This window comes from Coptis chinensis, chromosome 2 (assembly GCF_015680905.1).
Source record: "Coptis chinensis isolate HL-2020 chromosome 2, ASM1568090v1, whole genome shotgun sequence".
NCBI classification, from domain to species: domain Eukaryota; kingdom Viridiplantae; phylum Streptophyta; class Magnoliopsida; order Ranunculales; family Ranunculaceae; genus Coptis; species Coptis chinensis.
Genome location: NC_141457.1, coordinates 24,602,989 through 24,628,789, shown reverse-complemented (window position 1 = coordinate 24,628,789; position 25,801 = coordinate 24,602,989). Strand labels below are relative to the sequence as shown.

Below are 25,801 nucleotides of genomic sequence, written 5' to 3'. Positions count from 1 at the left end.
CAAATGGCGCCGCTGCCATCTTAGTTACACTTTAGCATTGTTTTCATAGTAGAAGTAGTCATTTTTAAGTCCCATTAAACCCACCCACCCTTGTTTGTTTCATACTGTGGTTCCCCATTTCAGCGTGACAAATTCCGCGAAAAAAATACGGGCCTGGCGCCAGCTACAAAGGAGCGCGACCGACCGCTAAGTTCTTGGAATTTTGTTTACCCGAAGGCGCCATACATACCATAAAGCGCGACCAGCGCCAAAACACTGGAACTTCGACTTCCCGAAAGCGACCCCCCATTTGGGCGACCACCATAAAAAAACGTCAAAACTGAATATTACTTTTCGGGCCTTGGCTTCCTATCTGGCCTGGAAGCCAGTCATTAAAATTCCGGATTTCCACAGTTTTGATTCAAACTTTGATCTTTCATATTTTTCAGTGTTCTAATCTCTTATATACACTGAACACGCGTACACAAGACGCTATTCATAAGCGAAGCAAGGACGCTATCAGGTATTCCTTTCTTCCATACCTCGCATTTCCAGTTAGAGGTTTTCTACTAGTACATCAGAATTGTTTGGAGTGTTGCATGTTTAGTTAAGCTCAACTTAGTCTTGCATGAGATTAAGGTCTGGTCGAACAAAAACAACAAACGTAATTACACGGCAACAAACAAGTCTATCTAGTACACCACCCACGACACCTCTAACTACTATCACACACACCATACCTGACATAATGGTGAAGAAAGAGACTCCTCTCTCCGACTTTTTACAAAGCCTTGGCGATAGCCCTAAATCGTGCATCGTTCTAGCGGACCGATTGGGGGATTTTGAATCCCCAAACATATTTAATTTGTTACCCGTTTTTTCATGGGTTAGACCATGAAAAACCCTATCAATTTTACATCGTAGGATTGAAAAAGTCCTTACGACATTCCACCATCCTATGGTTGGTGCGGACCAAATTAAAACCGAGTGTATTCCCTTTCACCCTAGCCCGATAAGGCGTCTTGGTTAACTGCCCTGGCGCCTAATTCGTGGACTCGTGGGCTAAACTTGTTCAAATTTGTTTATGGAACATTTTACCCACCCCTAAAGACGGATGAGATGCTTTCAAAGATTCATTTTTTTCCGACGGAATCCTCATGAATCATTTTTCGAGGCATGGAATCGTTTCACCGATCTCCTTATAGAGTGTCCACATCATAACTTAGCTAAAGACCGTTAGTTCGTGCTTTTCAAAGGTCTTCTACACCACCATAAAGAAGTCCTTGACATAATGAATGGGGTAGTTTCCTAAGTAAAGGAGCCCCGGAGGCTTACAAATTTTTAGAAGACCAAACTAAACGAAATAATAATTGGGGGTAGTGATGATATCCCATTTCCAGCCTAGTTATTCTTCAACGTAAAAGGCCGCCCGGTATGTTTGAGAAGAAAACCGATCGAACTTAAAAATCTAATCGAATCTCTAACTAAAAAGTAGAGGCTATTTCTCGCTCAACAAAAGCCTATCCCCGTCATGAATGTAAACTCCAACCCATGTAATTTCTGTTTGAGTCCAGAGCACCACGGCGATTATTGTCCTCTAGCTTATGAACAACAACCACCGGAACAAGATAATGTTTACTCTATTAATAACTATCCTATTCCTAGCGCCCTTGGAGACAACACCCCAACTTGGTTGGAGAAATAATCAACAAGTAATACCTCGTGGTACAACAATCAAAACGCGTTAGGCAAACAAACAATTTTAACCAAGCTCCACCTAGACAAGGACAAGGTCAAGGGAATTATAATAATTATAACAACCAAAGCGCCAACCACGACAAGGTCAAGCACAAGGTCGGAATAATTATAATAATTATAATACCAATAGAGGTATCGTTAGATTAATAATAATAACTATCACAACCCACCCATAAATAATCAGCGAGAGATAGTTCAATCACACCACCCGTGGACTACTACACCTACACAACCGGATCGTGATCGACGCCTTTATACAAGTTACCCAACAACTTTTCCGGACAATGACTCAATCAAACCAACAGATTTTACAATCCATAAATCGGGGCATACAACGGTTAGCCCAAGCGAAAAGCCCAACCAAAAGGCGTGTTTCGGGACAAGCAATACCCAACCCTAAAACAGCAAACCACAGCCTTTGAGGTAAGCGGTAATTCTAGTACGAAACTACAATCGTAGGTGACCTAAATGCCATCACCACTCTCCGCTCACGGAAGAGTGGTTGATAACAAAGTAACTATGCCTATAGTTACCCCATCGATACTCTACACCGGATATCGAACTAGATACCGAAATAGAAACCGAAGAACCTACCCTTTGTAGAGGTCCCGGTTAAACCACAACCTAAGAAACGAAAGCCAAGGTTACACTTCAAGTCGAGCCATACACTAAATATAGAGCGAAACCACCGTTCCCTCAAAAATTAGCCATGCTAACCAGGGATACAAACTTTGAGGAGATTAGGAACGTTTTCAAGAATCTAACGATAAACCTTCCTTTTCTCGAAGCTATTAAAAGCTACCTAACCACGCTAAGTTTCTTAAAGAGTTGTGCACTACTAGGCGTAAGACCAACATACCTAAAGGCGCTTTTTAACGAAGCGGTTCCCAACTTTATCCGAAAATAATGGAATTGTTAAGTACAAGGACCCTGGTCGTCCTACTGTAAAATGCACCTTAGGAGATTCCCACACGACGACCGCCTTATTAGACCTGGGGGCGAGTGTTAACTTACTCCCGTATTACTTGTATAAACAAATAGGGTCTACAGAAATGCAACCTACAAAAAAAACGTTGCAATTAGCGGACGAAGTCAATTAAGTATCCTAAAGGTGTAGTGGAAAACGTGCTTGTTAAGGTTCAGGATTTCTACTATCCTGCTGATTTTGTTATCCTCGATACAGAAGTCGCTAATGACTCTGTACCGATCATCTTAGGACGCCCCTTCTTGGCAACTGCCAATGCGCTTATAAATTGTCGTGATGGAAAGATGTCCTTATCTTTTGGTCATCTTTCTGTCGAGGTAAATGTTTTTAAAATGATGAAACAGTTACCAGATTCATCTGTAGATGGGGAAGTTAGCATGATCGAGAGTTTAGCTCAAGATTATTTTAACAACACGTTCCCAGAAAACAATATGTACAAATTCCTTTCTTTTGGAACTTCAGATTTTCTAAATGACTCCTACTTAGAGGAAGTCAACACCATCCTAGAGTCCACACCAATTGTAGACCCATCGGTTGCTCCATATACTGATTATGAAGACTTGCTACCTAAGCAAGTCTTCATTACGCAAGATAAGGACACTTATGAAACATCAATGGACATTCCGTCATCAAGCTTTGCTTGCTTAAACCTCTTCCCCCGGAGTTAAAATATATTCAACTTGATCCGGATGGTAGTCACCCGATAATTATATCTTCTCTGTTAACTAAGGATGAAGAGACATGTTTAATAAGGGTGATTAGGGAACATCGGTCTGCGATTGGTTGGTCCTTAGCCGACATTAAGGGAATTGACCCTAATGTTTGCACTCATCGTATCCATTTGGAGGATAACGCGAAGACTTCTCGCGAACCTCGCCGCGCTTGAACCCCCGCCATGAAAGAGGTGGTTAGGGAAGAAGTCTTTGCGATTACTCGATCGGGTATTATATACCCAATCTCCGATAGCGAATGGGTAAGTCCCATTCATGTAGTTCCTAAGAAATCGGGAGTTACCATGGTACGTAACGGGAAGGGTGACTATGTTGTCACTCAAGGTCCTATGAAATGGAGAATCTGTATTGATTACTGACGCGTTTAAATGCTATGACACGGAAGGATCACTTTCCCTTACCATTTATAGATCGGATGCTAGAACGTCTAGTCGGGTCATGCTTTTATTGTTTTCTCGGATGGCTACTCCGGCTATTTTCAGATTATTATTGATATTGATGACCAAGAAAAGACAACCTTCACATGTCCCTTCGGAACATATGCCTATAAACGAATGCCTTTTGGCCTTTGTAATGCCCCTAGTACCTTCCAGCGATGTATGCTTCATATATTTAGTGACATGGTAGAGCGCTTTATGGAAGTATTCATGGATGATTTTTCTATCTATGGAGACTCCTTTACAGAATGTTTGTCTAACCTGTCTAAGGTCTTGACACGGTGTGAAGAAAAGAGCCTCGTTTTAAATTGGGAAAAGTGTCATTTCATGGTCAAAAAGGGCATAGTGCTAGGTCATATTGTATCTAGTGATGGCATCGAAGTAGATAAAGCCAAACTAGATAAGATAGCTTAATTCTACCTAAACCCACGGACTGTCAGGTGAGATTAGAGCCTTTCTAGGCCATGCAGGGGTTTTATAGGCGTTTCATTAAAGATTTTCGAAAATAGCTAGGCCTTTAACTAACCTCGCTTTTGAAGGATGCAATCTTTGATTTTAATTTTAACTGTAAACAGGCTTTTTGAAACCTTAAAAGCCGCCCTAACCATCGCACCTATTATACTGACCTCGATTGGTCTAAACCTTTCGAACTCATGTGTGATGCTAGTGACTATGCGGTTGGTCTTTGTCTTGGGACGAAACTAGATAATAAGTCCATTGTTATTTATTATGCTAGTAAAACATTAAACAATGCTCAACGGAATTATTCAACTACTGAAAAAAAGAATTTTAGTGTCATTTATGCTTTAGATAAGTTTAGATCCTTATTTGGTTGGTTCTAAAACTTTAGTTTACACGGACCATGCAGCCTTTAGGTACCTTCTTGCAAAGAAGGATGCTAAGCGAGATTAATCCGATGGATTTTTCTCCGCAAGAGTTTACATTAGAAATAAAAAGGACAAAGAGGGGTCGAAAACGTAGTTGCCGACCACCTATCTAGACTTACAAATGACGATAGTAGTGATTCTGAGTCCATACCGGACTCTTTTCCTGACGAGCATCTGTATGCTATTTTTTCATCACCATGGTATGCGGACATCGTAAATTATTTAGCGGCTGATGTTATGCCTTATAATTGGACAAGAAATGAACGTAAGAAGTTCTTGGCGAGTCAAGTTATACTACTGGGATGAGCCCTACCTTTTCAAGTATTGTGCGGATCAGATTATTCGTCGTTGCATTCCCCAGTGGGAATACAACGAAGTTCTATCGTTCTGCCATGATAAAGAGTGTGGTGGCCACTTTAGCGGAATGAAAACAGCCGCTAAAGTTCTTCAATGTGGATTTTATTGGCCTACCCTTTTTAAGGATGCCCAAGTGCATTGCAAGACGTGTATTCGTTGCCAACAACTTGGGAGAATCACGAAGCGTAATATGATGCCATTAAATCCAATCTTGATAGTAGAAATGTTTGATGTTTGGGGTATTGATTTCATGGGCCCTTTCCCTGTTTCCCACGGTTATATTTATATTCTAGTTGCTGTGGACTACGTGTCTAAATGGATAGAGGCCCTAGCTTGCCGTAGCAATGACCATAAGACCGTGGTATTTTTTATTAAAGAATACATTTTCGTAGGTTTGGCATTCCTAAAGCCATCATTAGTGATGGGGAACACATTTTGCAACAGAGTTGTTGCATCCCTAGTGAAAAAGTATGGAGTTACACACAAAGTAGCAACTCCTTATCATCCACAAACTAGCGGACAAGTAGAAGTTTCTAATAGGAAATCAAAAAGATTTTAGAAACAACGAAGAAACCCCGATAGGAAAGATCGGGTCGTCTATCGGATGCCTTATGGGCATATAGAACTGCTTTCAAAACTCCTATAGGTATGTCTCCCTTTAGACTTGTATTTGGGAAACCATGTCATTTGCCCGTTGAATTAGAGCACCGTGCTCGTGGGCTATAAAAAGCCTTAACTACAATATTGATGAGGCGGGTGCCAAACACAAGTTACAATTAAATGAGCTTGAAGAAATCCGTGGCGATTCTTACGATCTCATGAAGGATTATAAAGCTAACATGAAAGCGTGTTCATGATAAGCATATCTTGCATAAAAGAGTTTGTGGTCGGACAAAGGTTTTGCTTTACAACTCCCCGTCTACATATTTTCCTGTGGAAACTAAAACCCGTTGGTCCGGTCCTTTTAAGTTCTTGAAGTCACCCCTTACGGGGCAATTACCTTGGTAAATCCCAAGGACAACGGTACCTTTCAAGTTAATGGTCAACGGTTAAAACATTTTCACTTAACCGGCCTGCCCCCTCGATGATGTGGAGGAAGTCCTTTTCTGGGACCACGTCTATGTGGATGACCCTTGTCATTTGGTGTACTTACTTGCAATTCCATATCTTGATAAGTACACCATTCAGGTAACCGGCCCCCCTATGGAGTGTGTGTGGTCGTAAGCACCGGATCCTAAGTCCACAGTTCACATAATTCACGTTTTCCACTTTCGCGATGTTTTTCGATTTTTGAGTCATGTTCCTCTATGGAGTGAATTATGTATTTATTGTTTTTCGTGTTTCTTAACAAATAAAAATAAAATTAAAATTCTAAAAATCATAGACATAGCAATCCAACAAGTCTTGGGAATCGACTTTAAACGACCGACGTTGTAAAAACAAATTTTGTGTTTAAAAATTTGTTTGGGGGTGGGCGATCGATCCTTGCATCCGGATTGCTTTCGAAACTTCCTTTTAGCGTTGCTTAGGTCCATTAGTATAGTTCATTGGGTTTGACGCGTCATCTAATTTAGTGTTCATTCGCTCGCGATAACTTTACGTCACACACGCACTTCGAGGCGTCCTTCCACCCTCTCATACGTCACCCATGGTTGGAATCGAGTGTTTTATGGATCATTGGATTGGAAATTCTCTCCTGATCATTTCCATATCTCATTCGCAAAAATCGGACTGATAACGAAGCGGGAAATTTAGTTTGAAGTTGCGCTAAAAATCGACGAAAGTCGAAAAATCAAATTGGGCTTGGGCCGAACTCGCGCTCACCTACAGCGCGCCCGCGCCCCCCTTTCCAAAAACAAATTGCGACTTCATCTTCTCCAACCGCTTGACACACTTTTAAATTCAAACCCTAGCAACCCAAATAAAAAAAAATAAAAAAAAAAAAAAATTACAAATAGAATACATCAAAATAGAAAGACCACCCAACCCCATTGTGAAACACCAACATAACCTCCAACCGTTTCCACCAAGAAAACGCACACCAATCCAAGTTTTTCAAACCTGCCGTCATACCTACCATAACCACCACCGTTGTGTTTAGTTAGTTTTCATCAAACTCGCATCCACCACCATCTACAAACCCCAAATCAGTCCAAACTTCAATGGCGCTACGACGTAGAATTCTGCCGGAAAACGCGTTTGCTCCCGACAGTTTTGCACCATTTTATGACGCGGAGATGTTTAAGAGACATTGGAACGGACTGTGGTATTCGACAGAGGATTTCTATCACTATGATTTGGTAGAACAGTTTTATAAGAAACGAGAATCGGAGGGAAATAGGATTTTCATTAGGATAGCAGGAACGCGGAGGGAAGTTACGAGAGACGGTTGTTGGTCGAGCTATTAGGAATCACGCTGAACCAACCTAGATACGACCATTCAGGAACCCCAGATACTGCAGTTCCTGTTTTGATGAAAGATACGGTCATAGAGGGTGAATACAATACGATATCTCATTGCGTTCGCCAGACGACCCTGAGAACCAATCAACTGGCTGTAGCTCAGTGGATTGGTAAGAACGTCCTCGGGAAAGACAAAGTCAGCGACATCGGACTTGATTAATTCCGCCGACGTTCTCTAGATTTTGCAAACGAATGAGTGTAATTTCTGCATCCTTGATTTAATTTTGAATGTGATTAGAGGAGTGGGGAAAGAGCCGGGCGCCTCTTCCCGTATTGATCACTAAGGTTATGCTCTCATTTAGAGCCGTCGCTAAATCTGCTCCTATTAAGATCAAATTGCATTCTAATGCAAGTATTTATAAGGAATGCATCCAAAAGACTTGGCCGTTGTCTGCAGAGAAGGAAGTTGAGTCGGATAATGTAGGGGAAGATATGACATGGTTGGTTGAGGATAATTTTGATAGTCATACTTCTAATTTAGAACGAATGATAATGCTGCAAACTGGGTTGCGATCGCGGTTATAAATATCTGTGAAGATATTCGACATAGACAAATTGTACTTCGAAATAAGCAAACGAACCTTCAGACGAGAGTTGAAATGCTCGAAAGGGGTCAGGAAGATATCTTGTCTAACTTGGAGGTTATCCACAAGAATCACCAAGCCCAAGATGATGGCGTACTCAAGATCGAGATGGAAGCACGCTTGTTCGGGATAGAGATGCTACGACGCGATGCCCTTTCGTGGATGAGTCCGTCTCACCGAGTCCGAGAGGCATGAGCGCCGTCGCCGCAGCGGATGGCTCAAGCCATTCTTCACCACGTAACCGATCTCCATCTCGGGGACCATCTTCTTCACACGCCTAGGTGTTCACCATCGGTTGTGGTCTGTTATTTCATTGTTTTTATTGTTTTGTTAATGGAATTTTATTTAAAGTAGTTATATTTAAATATTAAGTTGTTTGTTTTAGATTGCTTGGATTTCATATTATTTTAATATAATTTATTTTGATCATCTTTCGTAAGGTTGTCTTGGAGTAAAAGTTGAAAATAGTGGTAGCATGATATGTAGGAGAGTTTAGATACCAGGGTTGTTAGGAAATCAAAACTATGGTTAGTTTCCGGTTTCGGGTTTGGCAGTTTTCTATTTCCGGAAATTGCCTTAAAACAATTTGGCAACTTGCCGATTCGTTTTGGAAACCCAGAACCTATTTAAAACTTCCATCATTCTACACTCACAACCCACAATCATCTCTCACCTTTCACTCTAACCTTTTTCCTCTTGTTTTTTTCTTGTAAACTCGATTTACGCACCTCTACGAAGGCCCAGCCAAGCAGAGCGACTACCGCCTACAACATTTGTCAATCTAAAATCTTAAGAGCGGCGCCTTCAAGCAGAAGCGACTTCGCTACAACATCTTGTCAATCTAAAATCTTAAGAGCGCGCCAGCTTTCAAGCAGAGCGCCAACTCGCCAAACATCGCAAATCGAAAAATCCTCCTCGAGCGCCCGGCAAGCAAGTAAGCGACAATTCGCTCAAACATAATTCAAAACCTAGGAGCTGACTTCAGGCTCTATCACGCAGCGCCAGCCTCTCCTCCCGTAAACGTGAAATTCAAATTTTTTCGAGGTTTCTTCCGTGTTTTCGCGAATCGTCCCTACAGAGTAGTTTTGAGATGACACCTCCTATAGTGATTCCTGAACAGTCATTTGAGGACTTGATGGGAACCGATACCTATGGAGCATCGTTCCGCGAGCGGATCGTGCAGTTAGGATGGCGGCATCTTCTGGTAAGTGATGACGATTGTTTTTCACCAAAGCTAACTGAATTCTTCTATAATAATATTACTTTCTTTTGTACCCAAGAAGGAGAACAAAAATTTTCCCTTGCTTTTGATGGCACGACTATGGAATTCAGTAAGCACTTGATAGCTTTGGTTTCGGGATTGCCATTACCTGACCCTATGCACACGTGGGGATATATGACAGATAACTCATACCTATATGAATATGCCTATTTCCATGAGTATTATGGGGGAGGGGTGTTTAAATATCATGGACAAAGACCAATATAACATCGCCCGAAAGTAGCCTATCGCTGAATGTTGGCATAACCATGTTGTTCATCATGATGAACATTTAGGGAACGGCAGTTTACTATCGCCAATAATAATATCGCTGGTGACGTTTTCCTTGCTTTAGCTGAGGGACGTCGTCGGTATGACATTCCCCGAGTTTTAGTTGCTACTCTGAAGCGAGGCCATACCTTGAGGCATAAGTACCTTCTTATGCCTGTCTTGGTTTGCCGCCTTATGCGCGCTTGCCTACCCGTATTCTGTACACAGTACACAGATTGGGAAAGGGTCGAAATCATGAGACCCACCAATCGCGGTGGTAAGATCATTCGAGCCATGACTTGGCGGGATGGCAGGTGCAACCACATTTGGTTGCCCCTTACACCCCAATCAGACCAAATAACACTAGAAAGGTTAGCACTAGTTGATGATACACGGACGGAAGGCGTGGCAAGTTGTTATGGCATGGCGGGGATGCGAAAAGAACCTCATATAGAAGAGGAGGATGACGAGTAAATGCCGGGTGCAGGTAAGTTTTTAGTTAAGTTAGTGTCTGCTTATGTCCCAAGCAATTTAATTCTGTTAACCCCATAATGGGTGGAACTCTTATAGAGTTGCGTCTTTTTTTTTTTTTTTTATATTACTATATTTGTATGTTTTAACCTTGTTTTGCAGATGTTCCTGAATTTCACGCGCTTCAATGGTATTTTTCCTACCCTCTTTATTTAAATGCTTTGAGGACAAAGCATGCTTCTTGTTGGGGGGGCATAGAAACACGTGTAATTAAGACATCTGTTAAGATATAGATAGGTATAATATGCACTTGTTTTCTAGTGGAAATTTCAAAAATTCAAAAATATAAAAAAAAAAAGTATGCTATACACTTAGGAATATTGGTATTGTTTTCTTTCTCCATGCTCTTAACAATCTAGAAGTCTCACGTAGCTTTTGCATCAGAATAATAGTTAGAAACTTAAGTTAATATGTAGGTAATAATCTTTGCATCTATCTATAAATATATTACATGAGTATCTATGATTGTTTGGCAGTAAGTTTCTGAAATCTAGGCTAGAGTACTTATTCTACAAATCCTGTGAGAATATAGCCTAAAGCCTTATATGAGTGAAACATTTGAGAAATGACACAAGGGAGAAGTAAAATCCGGATAGAGAAATCACACGTCCACTTGCTTGATCACTAAACCATATCCTAAGCGAGAATTTAGGCCCTCTTTGGATCGATATAGCCAGAAATTCAAACCTATGAATTATTTTCCGCTAGTCGCCCCTCTGAGCCTTTCTTTAGCCTTCCATAAACCACAATTCCTTTACCCTGTTACAAAAACAAAATATAAATATAAATCAACCTACCCAATTTAGAATAAGTCTGAGAATAGAATGAGTGAAGAAAGAAGAAGAGAAAAACCTGTGTAAACAAAAATTAGTGAGTTGCTTGGAAAAAGAATTTCCATCCAAGGAAAAGAAACAAATAGAAATAAATAAAAACTCCAAAAAAATAGAATAAAAGGGAGTCAAAAAAAAAAAAAAAAAAAAAAAAAAAAAAAAAAATATGGCTAAGGATGAAAATAAAGTATAGAAGCAAAAGAAAATAACAAGGTTTTCTCTAAATTACATAATATGAAGACTCTATTATCTCAGACTTGTCCTTTTGAATATCCATTTCCTTCCTTCTTAAACCATCTCCTAATCCCCGCAACACCTAATAAAGACCTCTAGCTCAATTAGGAATAGGTTAGTGTGATAGTAAGTGGCAGATGTGTTTGATCGACTCCGGCTTCCTTGTTGTCATTGAGATTGTAAGGTAAAGTGTGCCCACTACACACTGGAGCAGCGAAACTTGAGTGGAAAAATCAGAGTGGTTTTTGTCTTGACATTTATGTGAGGACCTACTTAAGGACACTATTCCGAGTTTTCAGAAACGGACCTGCTATTACATTTCATAGTATTACTCATTGTTATATGTTTATTTTAGATGATTGATTATTATGCATATATTAGCTTAGGGTTCTGACTGGGTTATTCTTATGTATTTGCTAGTGAGATGTATAGATAGTTGAGCATGAATAAGGAAACAATAGTTTTATTTTCTTAGTCGTTGTAGTATAGATGAAGTTTGTGAGTACCTTCATTGGAAAACTCTCACGAGGCTATAACTCGGCCCACTAGGGAATTCCTAGTGGTTTAAGGCCTTGTTGCATATGGTCAATGCAATCGCACTCAGTAAACGAGAGTAGTTAGAACTCCATTTTTGGTCACTTATTCTAATTTCTCATCTTTGCTTGAGGACAAGCAAAATCTTTGTTTTGGGGGTGGTTTGATAAGAGCCCAAAACTGTAGTTTTAACCCCTTAATAATCATCTTTGTTAGACCAATTATGTGAATAATAAGTAAGAGTTAATACCGATTACGTGTTTTATGCATTTCAGGCTTCAAAGTCCATTATGTGCAGAAATGTGCCACTTTAGTGAGATAAAGGAGCAAAAGTCAGCAGAACTTCCGAATGCCATATCTTTGGACTCAGACCTCGGAATTGGGCATACCTTATGTCAAAACGACCGGCTCGGAAAGAGATTTGCAATGGTCCAAGCCTTGACCCAATCAGAGGAGTAGAAGTGGACGAAAAGTCTGCTGAAGCCAACTGCAGCTGAAGAGGCCTTTTTGGGCTGAAAGAATTGGGTTTTGGGCCTGATTCTCTGGCCCAAAACATGGCTCCAAGCCCATGCACCATTTTTAGATCTGGATGTATAAAAACAAAAGCTTAGCTCTTTGTTAATGGTAGCTAGTTAGACCTAAATTAATATATAGAATTCTAGATCTAGTTTTATTAATTAAATTAAGTTTTAGTTCTATTTCAATTCTTGTTTTAGATTAAATCTTTGAATCATTGTTCTTGATTGATTAGATAAATAAAATAGTTAGTTGTCCATTTCGAATTTTGTCATTTCCATTCTAGATCTAATTTAAATTCTTGTCCTTAATTCATTCCAGTCATTAAATTAGATTCATTATTGTTTAAGTAAGTAAACCTCAAATTCTTACATTATGTTTAGTTTAGATTCAATGGGAAATGTTAGTTTGATGAATCAAGGCTAAAACCTCCATTAGAGGGGTTGATGAAGCCTTGATGAAAACTTAGTGGTTAGTATAGAATTGGTTGTAGAATCTATTCCACTCTAGAAGGTCGTGTTTCGCCATGAGAATGGGTGGACGACCTCACATGCTAGTTAGTATCGGTAGAAATGCCATGAACACTAGGGATTAGACTCGAAATTCTTGCCGTGAAAACGTAAGAATCGAGATACGACAATCTATACTAGGTTGTTAAGTTGGATTCGAGGTGGATTCAATTCCCCTCTAATTCTTTACCTAGATTCAAGAACCTTAGTATTTCCATATAGTTCGTAGTGACATTCAACATATTGCTTTTCATATTGCATCGTAGTATAATCACCCCTCGTAAAACTCTCATTGACTTAAGACTGATTTCTTAGACTTAGAGAACAATCCGTGCTAGAGAACTAGGAGTGGAACGAACTTCCTACTCCACTTAGTGCAATTCGCATCGAGAGTAGAATCTTTGATAATAGACTCGTAAAAGTTTAGTTTTAGTTTACTTACGTTTTGAAATCATAGTTCATTTCGTAGGTAAACTACCCATTTTATGATTATCATATGCTTCATATTTTCAGTGACATAGTTGAACATTTTATGGAAGTTTTCATGGACAATTACTCTATCTATGGAAATTCTTTTGACGACTGTCGTTCTCATCTTTCCAAAGTATTTAAGCGTTATCAGGAGAAGAATCTGGTTCTAAATTGGGAAAAATGTCACTTCATGTTCCAAAAAGGAATAGTGTTAGGTCACATTGTGTCGAAAGCTGGTATAGAGGTAGATACAGCCAAGGTAGTTAAAATATAATCTATACCCATTCCACGGACTATCTGTTATATTCGTGCCTTCTTAGGACACGCCGGGTTTTATAGGAGATTTATTCAGGATTTTTCAAAGATTGCTAAGCCTCTTACCAACTTACTACTTAAGAATGTTATATTTGATTTCAAATTTGATTGCAAGACGGCCTTTGACATTCTAAAGGCCGCTTTGACCTCAACACCAATCATTCAACCTCTTGACTGATCGAAACCTTTTGAGCTTATGTTCAATGCTAGCGACTATGTCGCTGGTGCCATGCTAGGTCAAAGACTAGAAGATAAGCCCACCGTCATATAATATGCCAACAAGACTCTAAATGAGGCACAACGGAAATACACTACCACCAAAAAACAATTTCTAGCCGTAGTCTATGCTTTTGAAATTTTTTGCCCTTATCTTGTTAGTTTTACAACCATTGTGCACATAGACCATGCAACCCTTAGGTACCTTCTCACGAAGAAGGATGCTAAACAGAGATTGATTCGTTAGATCCTTATCCTGCAAGAATTTACCTTCGAAATAAAAGATAAAAAAAGGTCAGACAATGTGGTAGCAGACCATCGTTAAAGGCTAGACCATGATTGTGATAGTAATTTCGAGTCGATCTCAGATTCTTTTCCTGGTGAGCATTTATACTCCATTTTCTCCTCTCCTTGGTACACTGACATAGTCAATTATCTGGTGACTGAAGAACTTCCTTCTTCTTGGCTATGCAATACTCAAAAAAAGTTATTATCCACAGTGAAATATTACTTCTGGGATGACCCCTACATTTTCAAATATTATGCTGATCAACTTATACATCGTTGCATTCCCGAATGGGAACATCACGAGGTTTTTACTTTTTTCCATGACCAATCTTGATCCAAGCATATACATGTGTGTTATCATTGGATTACAGAAGTTCTCGAACATAAGCAATTGTGTAGTGAGAAAATCTATACCAACAAGAATGGGTCGGATATGATGACCAAAGTTTTTCCGACAAGGCAAATTTGATGTTTGTTGTGCTACTAGCGGAATGGTAGCACACTCTTCTTATTGATTTGGGAATATGTTGAGGTATCCCCCCTCATGGCTCGGGAGGGGGAGATTGTTGGGTGTGTGATAACCCGTAAAAACTCAACTAGATTACTCTAACTTCATTCTTACGGTATCAATTTTTTTATTTCCTACTCTCACATATATATTCATGCAATATATATAGAGTACGGAATCGTTCCATTCTTAAACTAGCAAGACATAAGTTAATTCAATTAATCAAACACAAGGAACAATGGTGAAAGTAATGTGTGAAGTGATTTATTTAAACTAAAACTAATTATAAATTTAACTAATTTAACTAAGCAATTAAAAGGTGAATTTACTGAATTAGAAGAACATAGAGAGGGAAAATTCCACTATGCAATTTGATTGGCTTTTAGTTAGTCATCGAATCGAATATTGATCCCTAGTGAATACCAAGTCCTCTCGAATCAAGGTTCCACTAGCATGAGAGTTTAGCTACACCACAAATCTTTTTGATGGTGGCTCTAAACTCTAGTTCATCATTATGAGATTTATCTCTAAACACTCATAATAATGAACTTGAAATTCTATTCTAAATAACAACTATTCTAACAAGCAATCATCCTCACATAGCTTCTTTAACCTCCTCTAGTAGAGGTTTTAGCCTTGTTTCATTGGATGAACAATATCAAAATAATAAGATAAAGACATTAAATTAAAGAGACAAGAATTGAATATTAAAACTAAGAGTTTTTATTGAAAGATTTAATGGAGGCTACAAACTAAATTATTCTAACCTAAACTAAACTACAAAAGGAAAGAGAGAGAGAGAACCCTAATTTATTCTAAACTAAAGAGGGAGTAGCCAATCTTTGTTTTAGCCTTAACCCTATTTATATAGGAGAGGGTTAGGTTACAATTTCGTGCATGGGCTTTTAGGTTAGGCTATGGACCCATAAATCAAGTCCATAACCCAATTGGTTAAATCTAAGACTTTCAATTCTGATCGTATTACTGTAGCACACGATTTCACCAATTTATACTACTCTGCTCCAATCAAGACCTAGACCATTGGAAAGACCTTTTTGAGCTGGTCATTTTGATATAAAATAGGCCTAATTCCGAGGCCTGAGTCCAAAGATATGACCTTTTGAAGTTCTGTTGACTTTTCTTTAACTCTCTAATCCGGTTTGACTTTCACTTAACAGTGTTGACTTGGGCTTTTTAAGGGCTTTTTCTCCATTAAACTTGGGCTTTCTTCATAGAACTTCTCTAGCAATCACTTTAGCTCCTTTTAGCGCCTAATTAGTAACGAATTGACATTTATTCAACTCTAAAGCCTGCAATACTCAAAAGCACATAATTAGTGATAAACCTATATTATTAATAACATAATTGGCTAAATAGAAATACTATTAAAGGGTTTAAACTATAATTTTGGGCTCTTATCAGTGTGCTCCCTCACCATGTGAAGATTCACTACTGACTGTGAATAAGTGAAGGGGTGGACAACCCTTAATTTGGCTTAGAGAAAGGGCGCATGCCCCTTAGTCTTAAACAACATAAATCTCCAAGATGCGTAACATCAGTATTGGAAGTTATTTTTTCACAAAGGGCGCACTCCCCCTATTATGCCTAGCCCAAAGGGCGCACGCCCTTGAACCGTGCACAATTAGAAGTTCAATTTTCAACACACAAACCAAGTTTATTTGGAATTTCGTTTCACACTGAATTTTTGGAATCCTATATATATGAAGTCATACAAAATATACAAGAGAGAAAACCAATTTTGAGAGTAACCAAAATTAAAAGAAAACCCTTGCAAAGAGATAAAGCTTGTAAGGAGAGATTAGTGAAGAGAGATCAAGTAAGTTTGGAAAGACTTGAGAGGAGTGATTTTAATCTTCCTTCCCACACTTATAAAAGGATTAGCTCTTGTAGAAGTAGGCGTCATTGGCCGAACCACATTATATCTTGTGTCTTATTGTGGTAAGTTTTACTTTACAATGTTATTGCTTGCTTGTGATAGTTATTTCCATAGCTTAGGTTTGTGGTTGTTGGTTGTAGTGAAAGCTTAGATTTTTCATTGGAGTTTAGAGTGTTTATATTCAAGCTATCTTAGTGGGGATCGATTGGTATCATTTTCCCCAACACTTAGCATGTCTGTTGTTTTGTTAAGGGGCCTACTTTTGGTGTTGCATCTGCTCTTGTTGCCCTTCTTCTGGTTTGATTTCTATCAGAGGCTGGTCTCTAGCTGGTTGTTGATTTGTGTTTGACATAAATCTGGTTTGCATGTAGCTTTGGAGATATGATGGTTCTAAATCGTGTGTAGAAAATACCTAGAGAGGGTGCTAATTTGTTTATAGTGCATCTGCCTAAACTAATGGATGGTTGAGGTTGGAATGGTAAGACTGGATTCCAGAATAGCTGCCTATGTAACCTTTGGTATGGGATCAAGTCTCAAACAAGATGAATAATATGATCATTCTTGCTTGCGTAGTTTGGCTACGTTTGTTCTCATGTATTTATAGAAAACTTAGATTATCTCAAGGAGTTCTAGTAAAACTAGAAAGCTTCCTATTCGGTCCCAATCTTGCTTCTGCGACAAGGTTGGATCAATTTTTTCTAGATTAGGTTAAATCGGTATCTTTTCCAACTCATCATACGAGATCTGACTTGGCTTGTATGTTCCAGACTTGGGGTTGCAATGGATTTGGGTCATTGGACCTTAATAGAACTGAGCCAATTGTGCTTGAATGTGGCTAGATCATTTAGGTTTGAATCGCGCCAATTACAGCAAGGGCCTTTGGTCCTCAGCTTGGTAATTGGCCTGGATGTACCAGTTGGGGGACTACGAAAGAGGGTCCCAAACACTCGCCCCAAGGTCAGCCCTCAAACTCGAATGTAATCCCTCAAGAGAGGGTTGAGGGGTGGGTAAGAGCTTCAAAATTTATTTATTGGCCTGTCCTGACCCGACCCTTAAGGCATGTGAGGGTAGGGCTATCTTGGCCCTCTGAGCAAGAAACCTTTGTTGTAATTTTTAGTTATATCTTATTTGACACCCTTTCTAGGCCGAACCCTGCTAGCCAATACGAAAAGAGCTTGTGGAAAATGTGACCTGCGGTACAGATAATGGGTGAATAAATGGACTAACAAACGTTACAAAAAAAAAAAAAAAAAAAAAAAAAAAGGTAGTTCGAGAACTCAACCATTCAACCCGAATATTAGAATAAGAGTTTCAATTCTTATTTTCATAGTCATGCGTACATAGTGTTTCACAAACTTGGTTTTCATTATTCCTTGGTGAAGAATATTATTGGAGAACTCTTCAAAGCATTTGTAAAACCCTAGTTTGCGCTCTAATCTTGTTTGTGATTCTTTCATGATAATTCTCTCATGACCTTTAAGCATAAATCATTATATGTCTATTATATTAAAAACCTTAGTTTACCCCTTGTAGAACTTCCTTGTTTGTACTTGGTTGATTCTACTTGAGTTGTTGTGAGATACTTCTACATAACCATACATACTACGCATATTGACAAGTGAGGGATATCTTTTGATGTAGATGACAACTAGCTTAGTTAGTAAAACTTTTTGGGATGATAGAGGTCTAGTACAAATAAATCTGTCTTGTCAGTCCAAAAAAAATATAATAAGAGAAAATATTGAGAACGTTTGATCTATACTTATATACAAAGAGAAAAGGATTGGATTGGGCAGCATGGTTGCTACGTTGCATTGTTGCTCAATAGTTAAGGCAAGTTAGATATGTGGCTTAATAGGTTGGGTCCTAAGTAAGGTAATTGATAGATGTCTAAATATGTGCGTTTGTGAAACTAACTATACATAGCATTTTCAAGTTTAGAAACCTAATATTATGCATGAATGTATTATTTGTAAAACTACATTATTCTTAACTATCAAAACCCAACTCTACAAAGATGTATATCGTGGTGAGGGAATAGATATCAATCCATTTCTTATGCCATATATGAAGTGTGAGGATGAAACATGCAACGTGAGAGAAGGTTATGTCGAGAGAGTTGGATTTAACGGATGATTATTAATTAAACTAATGTGTAAGATTGGGAACTAAAAGCAAGTAAATAACTTAGATAATTATACAGAAAGTTAGAGATCATAAGGTAAGAAAATCGACCGTCCATTAAACATATTTACATGAACAAGCCCCCATACATATGAAACATATTTACATGAACATAAGTTCCCATACATAGTCTAAGTTCTCATTGAATCTTCAATAATCCTATCTTTCGGCATCACTAATAACGAACAAGTCTATCTCTAGACTTGTAGTTAAGACATTAATCATAGAGTTGTTTTAACTCTAAACAACACTTTTTTAATAATATTTGGTCATCCTATCTCAAGGCATGATGATAAGTGCTCAAAAATATATTTTAACCCTCAATTATACTCCTTGTTAGTCCAACTTAGTGGACTAATTATGCTTGTAAGTTAAGTTTTGTGACTTTATAGGTGAAAAAGAGAGTTTTGCAAAATATTAGAGTTAAAGGGGCAAAAATGAGCTATTTGGAGCATTAAAAGATTATATGGAGCTTATGGATTATTATGCAGAAGGGCCAAGGTTTATAACTCATAAAAAGAAAGAACTTGGACCTGTTTTAAAGCCTATTTGGGAGCCCAAGGCATTGGACTCATTGATTGGATCAAAGTTGGCAAAGACATAATGGACCTTTTTAGAAGTCTTGTTGGATGCCAAAGATATTGATAAAGAATTCGGCCACAAGATTTCCATTGAACATTGCAATATCATATATCATAGCGTAGAGCTCATCGTGATGATCGTTTTGATAGGTCACATGTCTGAAACGAACTTATGGTTCGAAAGATACGGAGTTTACAAGATTTGCATCCCACGCTGAAAAATGTCAATACGTCCCAAATGCATGGAATTACCCTAGCCCGTGCATCCAAACGTTGGAATAGAAAGGAGATTAATATGTAATAGGAAATTGGACCCCAAAAGCCCATGTTTTAGGCCTTTCTAGAGCTCATTGTAACCCCTATATAAGAAGCACCTCAGTGCCAGATGTAGCTCGCCAATTAACATTATTCTTGTCTCCAGAACTTGAGGCAAAGAGAGGTTAATAATAAAATATTAGGTTTTCACTAGCCAAGTCTTAATAAATTAATCTCTCTAGTCCTATGTTCTTCTTTTCTTCTTCTTCGTGTTATTCCTTCTTCGTGGAAGGGTAGTTTTCTCCTTCAAGGGAGGAGATGGAGCTAGTGCTTAGGGTTTGGTGATTTTTTTGATTCATGGTATTCTCCAATCAAGTTAGTTCTTTATGTTTGTTTAGTTATTAGTTCTATTGCCTATACCAGGGGATTGGAGTATAGATTAGAGTTTTTATTTATTGTAATTGAATATCATGCTAGTTTAGGGTTTTATTTATTGCAATTGAATATTATGTTAGTAATAAGCTTTTATTTATTACAATTGAATATAATGCTTCATTTTATTTATTGTAATTGAATATTATACTATTAGTCTCTACTTTTCTTCTAGTTCTAGAGTAAGGGAAGTATTCTTTGTGTTTGCCTTAGATGGTGATTATATTCATTGAATAGCTACCCAAGCTCACTTAAAATGAAAGAAGATATTAATAACACATGCAAAGGAATAACAACACTAAACTATAAATAATTCTTTAACGATGTTTCACCTAAGAAGGCATCAACACTTGCTTGATTGCCCGATTGTAGTCTACTTGTTAGAACAACGTAAAACAAAAGGTTATTGATAATACGGTAATTTATGGTTTGATTCTTTTAAGTCCGAAGTCCAAAGTCCAAAGTCCGTAAACGTCTGTTTAGTCAAGTTACCTTACTCATGTGGGTTTGTAGGATAGGTCTAGTAAGGGATCGTCCATACCTTAGGGCTCGACAAGGTTCACAACTGTATTTACAACTTTTAGTGAGTAGGATTTTAGGTTATTTAGTTGGTTTAAGTAAATTAACGGTAATACAAGTAACGTAAAATAATAACGATTGATTTCTACATAAATAAATAGAGATAGAGAAATAGGAGAAAGGTTAACCGTACTCATGCAAGAATCAGTTTCAACAGTTATAATACCACATCACTACAGCTCTAATCTGTCTCGAGTTCATAGACGAACCCGAGACGGCGTCGAGTATCGATCCCTAGTGAGATGCACACATCTCTGAGCTCATCTCGCTAGCATAAGGGGTTGAACTAATATTCCATCTTTGGAATATCATTTCAGCTCCTGGTTCGATTCTACATCAACAAGACAAATCGAAAAGCTATCTGACACCATAGAGTCGCGCACTAGACATTTTGGGTCTCTTGCGAGACTATTCTGGAGCATCAACACTCCAAACTTGGATAGTCCCAATCATTTTGGGACCAGATGTATAATCTACACCTAATTTCTAAGTAGTGATTATGGAACATTAAAGTGTCAATCCGGATCCTCACACGAGCATCATTAACCCTCCCCTACGGGGTGGGGGTTAGCTCATGGTCATTGGATGATTAATTGAACTTGTTGTATACAATAAATAAGTAAATGAAGAACAAGAATTAAACTTGAATAGAAATGACTTTTATTAAGTAAAGGACTTACAGTACTTGAAGCTTGGAAAGCTACTGGAAGGAGAAAGCTACGTACTGGAAATGAAAGTAATACAAGAATGTAAAGCTAACCTCTAAAGTCTAAAACTAAAAACTAACAAAGGTGATGTTCCCCTCTCATATATATAGCCTAGTCTCCTCACGTGAATCCCCCATTTATATGTTTTGTTTTTATTCAAATAGCTACAATCCAAACTTTGTAACTTTGTAATACAAAGTTTGTCTTATCTTGCTTTAATTTGGTTTTTTTGTCTTTTTGTTAAATCAATTCATACATTGATTTGTTTCGTCTTTTCCTCTTGTAAGGTGGCACACAATTGTGACCATCACTTTCCACCTGTTTATGCTGACTCGTCATGCCTTTTGCGCCCACAGAGTGGGTCCACATGCTGTGTCCAGTGGCGGTGCCGATTTTGGCATTTTTACAACTTATGTCTTTGAGTAGAGTTCGTCACCCCGGTTGGTCTGGCACTTCACTAGCCAAAATCGGTGTCCAGGCTTGAAAGATGTGAGCTTCGAAAGTTTGCTGATTCTTCACACGTGGACCCAATCTGTACTGGTTTTGTCCCTTTGGAATCTTTGGCTCTAGTCAAGATATGTTGGCTTCACTGGGGCTGAGTGGGAAGACTTCGAGTATGCACAATATTCCCATACTTTGATGCATGTTTTATCATCATTTTCACGTTAATTGCGAAAACCTGCAAAAGCACGAAAATATAATTATTTCATGATTATTAAACACATAATTAACCAAAATGTTATGTCTCTATAGGGTTTAATATTACAGTTTTGGGTTTTTACCACACCACCCCCAAACATCACTTTGTTTGTCCTCAAGCAAAGAAGAGACATTGAAATGATAAGTGGCCAAAATTGTGCTGTCCTAAACTAAGTCTCGTTGCGCAGGGTGCGGTTGCATTGACCGTATGCAACAAGGACTTAAACCACTAGGAATTCCCTAGTGGACGAGTTATAGCCTCGTGAGAGTTTTCCAGAGAAGATGCTCACAAACTTCATTTATACTACAACGACTCAGTAACAAAGGCTTTTTCCCTTAATTAATCTCAGATATCTATACATCTCACTAGCGGGGGAAACAAGGACTAATTCTTTCGAAATTCAAGTTAATATACATACAATAATCAAAACATCTACATATGAGCATGCGTGTAGTGATCTTTACAATGAAATGTACGAGCAGGGCCGTTTTTGGATCCTTTGGATAGTGTCCTTAAGTAGGTTCTCACAAGTATGTGTCAAAACATAATTTCTCTCTCATTTTTCCACTCAAGTTTTGCTAACTCCAGTGTGCAGTGGGCACACATTTCCTCACATACTCAATGACAATCAGAGGAGCCGAGGTCAAGAATTCACATCTACTACTTATTATCACACCACCCTAATCCTAATTAAGCTAGAGGTCTTTATTAGGTGTTATGGGGCTTAGGTGGTAGTGTAAAAGAAAATGGAATAGAAAATTCAAAAATGATAAGTATAAGAGAATAAGGTCTTCGAGATATTTATACTAGAGAAATCCTTATTTCCTTTCCTACTTCTAACATGAGTTTCCATACTTGGCTTTTTTAAGTTTTTGTATTCCCTTTTGATTTGATTTTGGGGGAAATTCTAACTTTTATTTTTCGAATTTTTTTGGAAACATATTTCTATTTTTCTTTTTCTTTTCTTCTGAAGTAGGTAACTGATTTTGATTTGTTAAGTTTTTCTCTTCATTTTTCTGCATTTCATCATATTTCTCATACTCATCATCTAAGTGGGCTTATTTATTTATGGTTAATAGATGGGTAATGAATTTTTGCTAAAATAGAAAGGGTTAATGAAATGTTCAGTGAGGCGACAAGCAGTAAATTTTTTTTTTACAGGTGTGAATTTTTGGCTATATCGATCCAAAGAAGGCCTAAATTCTCTCCTAGGATTCGGGTAGTAATCAAGTAAGTAGAGGTGTGAACTTTTCAATTTGGAAAAACTACTCCTCTGAGTCATTACTCACATATCACACATTTTGAGGCTATTTAATTAGATTCTCACAGGATATGGAAATTAAGTTGTCTAACCGTGGGTCCCAGAAACTTACTGCTATGTACATTTAATGATAGTCAGTGCATGAATGTTCATGAAAAGATGTAAAACTATTGCATATGTATTAACTTAAGTTTCTAAGAACAAATCCTAATTCTAATGCTAGGGTGAGATTTCTAAATATTTTTCATCACAGAAAAGGAAATGAGACTTTGTCACTAAATACACTTATTTAGTCATAAAATAAAACTATATACAACTATGAATGCTTAATTTTTTTGCAAAAGTTTCTAACCACCCCCAAACAGATGGACGTTGTGTCCTCAAAGTGTCAAGAGGAAGAAAGAATATACCTGAGAGGCTTGAGCAAAAATAAAGCTGATATCTTCAACAAAAAATTATGTTAACACCACATATAGTATACAACACCAAAGGGAAAGGACACTGTTAGGTTATTTATTTTTCACATCAAAAAGTAAAACAATAAATATGTACATCAACATACACTGCCCTAATCACGAATTAGGGTATGTCCATTCTGGCTTCATCTTTATAGAAATGTCATTCCTTTGCATCACGCCAGTTTATCATAGTCTGCCAAACTTCGCTCGACTTCCTCTTTCTTGAAGTGTCCAGATGAGCTATCATATCTTCGTCATTAGGGAAGCAACGAACATTCCTCAGATACCTTGAAGGGCACCGACGCCATACCTAAAATCACAAAGAACGAATTATCCTGTTCGTCGGACACATAGAATCTACCCGTACCCAGTCATGAAAAGTGGTCGCAAACTGTGGGAAGTACGTCCTTATTATCTGGCATGCTGTAACTGACAAAGTGATATAGGGTTGCCGAAAAAGACAAGCCCTTTTAAGATTCTCAATTATTAGGTTTGTGATGTCGAAGGCGGTATGTTGCTGGGCCAGAGCATGGAAAGTTTTACAAGCTGATTCGGAGGCAGTGGAAAAATGTCAATCCCCCATGATGTTCAGAAGAATAAACAACATGGCAGTCCCGACATTCATGGTCATACTGGCTAGTGGAATAGTATTGTATGGCCATTGGCCAGGTTCGTCACGTTCAATGACTTGGGCGAGGCCATCGCCATAGAGGCCGGCGAAATCTTTCCAAGAATAGTCATTAAAGTTGTTTTGTATGATGTATTGAATAGGGGTGTTTGGCTAAATATAAAGAAGGTCCAAAGCCATAGCAACTGCTGGCTCGTAAAAGAGATGTCTGGTGTTACCAATGCGGATTGCAAATCCGTTCAAAACAAAACCATGTGCAGTAGGTGGATCCTCCATGATAACCCGTAAAAACAATAGAATCCAAAATATTAATGTTAACAACACTAATACGTAATCCTACCGTTCTTACATTTAAATCAATTCTTCTTACTCTCAAAACATAATCATGCAATATAATGAGTAAGGATTCGTCCACTCTTAACTCTCTAGACTTAAATCGAATTCAACTAATCAAACCCAAAAGGAACAATGGTGAAAGTAATGATTTGATGTGAAATTTCTATACTACCATTCCCAACACAAGAACAATAATAACAATAAGACATAATTAAATTAAACTGAAATTAAAACTAATTTAGAACTAAGATTGTGAATAACTAATTATGAATTTAAGACAACTAAATCTAAATAAGAATTTAAGCAATAATCTAAATTGAAATGAAGAACTAATACTTTATTCTAAAAACTAAAATATGATTCTAAACTAACTAATTGAATGAATGTAAAAAAACTAGATCTAGATCTAAAAACTAATCTAGATCTATCTTTTTCTAACCCTAAACTCCATTAACATTAGCTTCCTAGCCTAACTACCATTAACAAAGAGTCAAGCTTTTGTTTTTATACTTTCAGATCCAAAAATCGTGTATGGGTTTGGAGCCATGTTTTGGGCCGGAAAATCGGGCCCAAAACCCAATTTCTTTAGTCCAAAATGGGCTCTTCAGCTATAGTCGGCTTCGATAGATTTTTCGTCCACTTTTGCTCCTCTGATTGGGCCAAGGCTGGGACCATTAGAAAGCTCTTTTCGAGCCAGTCGTTTTGACATAAGATAGGCCCAATTCCGAGGTCTGAGTCCAAAGATATGGTCTTCGGAAGTTCTGCTGACTCTGTGCACTGTTTCTGCCCGCGTGGACTTTGACTTTTCAGCTTTTGACCGGGCTTTACAAAGGCTTTGTCTTCTTGAAAATTGGCCTTTAGTCATAGAACTCCTTAGCAACCGACCTTTGCTCCTTTATCTCGCTAAAGTGGCACATTTCTGCACATAATGGACTCTGAAGCCTGAAATGCATAAAAACACGTAATCAATATTAACTCTTACTTATTATTCACATAATTGGTCTAAAAGTACGATTGTTAAGGGGTTAAAACTACAGTTTTGGGCTCTTATCACTCCATATGATCATAAAAATAAGTTGCCAAACCTGGAGAGTATGTCTGCTCAGGGTGCAGAATGAA

The 25,801-nt window shown here is 38.1% G+C and overlaps 1 non-coding gene and 1 pseudogene across 1 annotated transcript; one reads left to right on the top strand and one right to left on the bottom strand.

Annotated features, from left to right (window-relative positions):
• LOC147515495 (uncharacterized) overlaps nucleotides 1-12,710 on the top strand; it is an 81,941-nt pseudogene extending 69,231 nt beyond the window's left edge.
• LOC147515496 (small nucleolar RNA R71) lies at nucleotides 1,099-1,203 on the bottom strand. Its single transcript, XR_015214598.1, has one exon. It is a non-coding gene; the product is annotated as a small nucleolar RNA R71 (small nucleolar RNA).
• Nucleotides 12,711-25,801: the final 13,091 nt, after the last annotated feature.